Raw genomic sequence first — 2751 nt, 5'->3', positions numbered from 1 at the left:
GTTATGTCATAATTACAAAGAAATATGTATATTTGGGTCTTTGTGATTTGACGTGCCGTTCAAGAATTGGAATTGGAATTGAGCTATTTTATTATTAAATGCAGAGAGAACGTTTTATATCCATAAGTGTAGGGATTGCATCAGTGCAGAGTATGGGAATGCACCTGAAAGCATCAATAGTGTAGGTATTTCCACCTTTTATGGGGGTGAGAGAATCATTTCGATTTCTTCTTTGTCTAGGTGCAGCCTATAAACTTTCAGACAAAAAATATTCTCTCTTAATGAGATTGGATCCTAATCTTGAGATCGTTAGTGTATTAGACGGTTCTGTGATTATTCTTTTGAGACTATAACCACAACCGACGGTGGACTGCTCCAATTAATCACCATAGTCGCAGTTAAACTCTCAAGTACAGCCATGGATTGGACATAAACTGAAAGAGCTCTATTTATTGTCATTTAATTTCCATCCTCAAATTGCTGGAAGAGTGAGAGCATCATGAGGAGTCCTCAAATTCATATACTTCAAAATAATTTTCGGGTTTTTTTTTTTAACTTAGTCATGGAATTTTGTGAACCTACAATTCATATCAAATTAAACATTAAATGACATTTTTCCATTTTAATCTTTTATTTATTTATTTATTTATTTATTATTATTATTATTATTATTATTATTATTATGCAATTTATTTCGTTCTATAAAGCCCAAAATATAGACATGACCTTATAGTTGAGTGGCAAACAATCTGAAAATTAGGCCCTAGCATAGCTAGATAATGTTGTTGATTCAACCCTCGTATCATTTGTCACCATCTTCTTGAAATATAATAACAATAAGTTAGTTGTTAGTAATAAGTGTGGCCTAATAACTTTTTATGGATCTCTTGTCTGATCCTTACATATAATCCCTATCTAAGCCAATGTGGATCTTGCACTCAAAAAATAAAATAAAAAATCTGCAAAACCCTTAACTCAAATATGATAGATACCACGTCTTACTCATAGATATATACAATCTTTAAGAGCCATCTTTTTTTTTTTTAATCATTCTTTTACATGCTCTCCTCTCATCAGAGGCTTTATTTTCTTGCCCCAAAATTTTACTTTCCATTTTAGAGAATCAGCATAGGCATCTCTCAAGATTTGCAACCTATGTGGGTTCCCCTTCCCCCCACACCCCTCCCCCCCCCCCCCCACCCCACCCCACCCCACCCCACCCCAAAAAAAATGAGAAAAGACTTATTCTCATTTGGGAATGGTTTCCAGCACACCAGAACACAACAAGAGTGAGCCATTGGGTTTATAGGTTTTTGATACTGTTATTGTTCCCCACCCAAAAAAAAAAAAAAAAAAAAAAAATAGTCTACAAATTGGATGGTCATGATCATCTGAACTGTTATCAAACTTTTCATCAAGGAGATCTTCTTCTTCTTTGTTGGACCCACCTTGTGAAGCATGTCCTGACCAATAAGCACCCAGACAAGTGAAAAAGGGTTCATCAAAAGCAATTTTTGTTTTTTGGATTTTTGGTGGAACAATCAATAAAGGTAAACTACCTGACAGAAGCTGTTTTGAACGGAACCTTTCTGGATCAAAATCCTCTGTTTTTCCTATTTATGTTTTTCTTTGTTTTGCTACTTGCAGAATGCGACACGTGGACAATAAGGAGATCAACGGTCAAGATTGGATGAGGATTATTACATCTGGTGCGTTGGTCTTAAAGTTGTCTACGTGTCACGTTCTGTAGGTAGCAAAACAAGGAAAAACAGGGATGAGGAAAACAGAGGATTATTTTCCAACCTTTATTGGGTAATATATTGGCTGTAAATCGTACTGTGAATTTACTATAATACCCCGTACGGCTTTACGCTCTTTTCTAACCTTTGTTCGTGTGGGGTCCACCATTTAGTCCCGTAGTCCCGCTGAGACGGTAGTAATCATTGCTACTTCAGACCATACTCTTGGTATGCAAGAGAAGAGAGGAAAAAAAAAAAAGCAAAGGCACGTGCCGTTATCTTATTGGGATTGCCGTGCACATGCCCAATAGGAACCCCACGCTTTGTGACGTCATCCCACTCTCTCCCTCTCTATATATATCTACTGTGATTCTCTTATTAAGACTGACACCACACGGGTGGGTTGGTGCTTTCTTTTAGATCTGTGGTCCCAGTAACGTCCCAGTCATCACTAACTGTAAAAATGGCCCCACACAAAAAAAATACAAGAGGAGGCTTGAATTAGTTATCACGCTAATGGGGGATTAAAGGCTAATCACTTAATCCCTCTTCCATATCAGCCAGATCATCAAACACTAGGACAAGGATGGTTTTGGCTACTAATGCTGACATGTGGCCCTCCTCAACTGGTCAAGCCAACACTGAGGTGGCTGATGGGGCCCACTGAATGCCTATGACGCTGATGATGATGATGATTGCCAGACGACATCTAGGGTTCCCTTGATGAAGTTGTTCTCATCTATTTTAGTTCTTAATCTAAATCACAATATTAAACTATTATTATCTTTTATTATTTTTTTGGTTGAAAAAAAAAAACTATTGTTATCTACTACTACTTAAACTAGAATGTAACATCTTACCTCGTAATCCGGAAAATTAAAATAAAGCTTAATTGAATTAGTGTTTTATATAATCAATTTTTTTTTTTTTTTTAAATTGGACCAGGCTCCTCCATGGTCCATAGTCCTTGACCAAGCCAAATATATTTAATATCCCTTTGTGTAGAAGTTTT

The sequence above is a fragment of the Macadamia integrifolia genome, chromosome 3, assembly GCF_013358625.1.
Source record: "Macadamia integrifolia cultivar HAES 741 chromosome 3, SCU_Mint_v3, whole genome shotgun sequence".
Classification (NCBI taxonomy): Eukaryota; Viridiplantae; Streptophyta; class Magnoliopsida; order Proteales; family Proteaceae; genus Macadamia; species Macadamia integrifolia.
The sequence above is the reverse complement of the archived record's forward strand: the minus strand, read 5'-3'. Positions refer to the sequence as shown.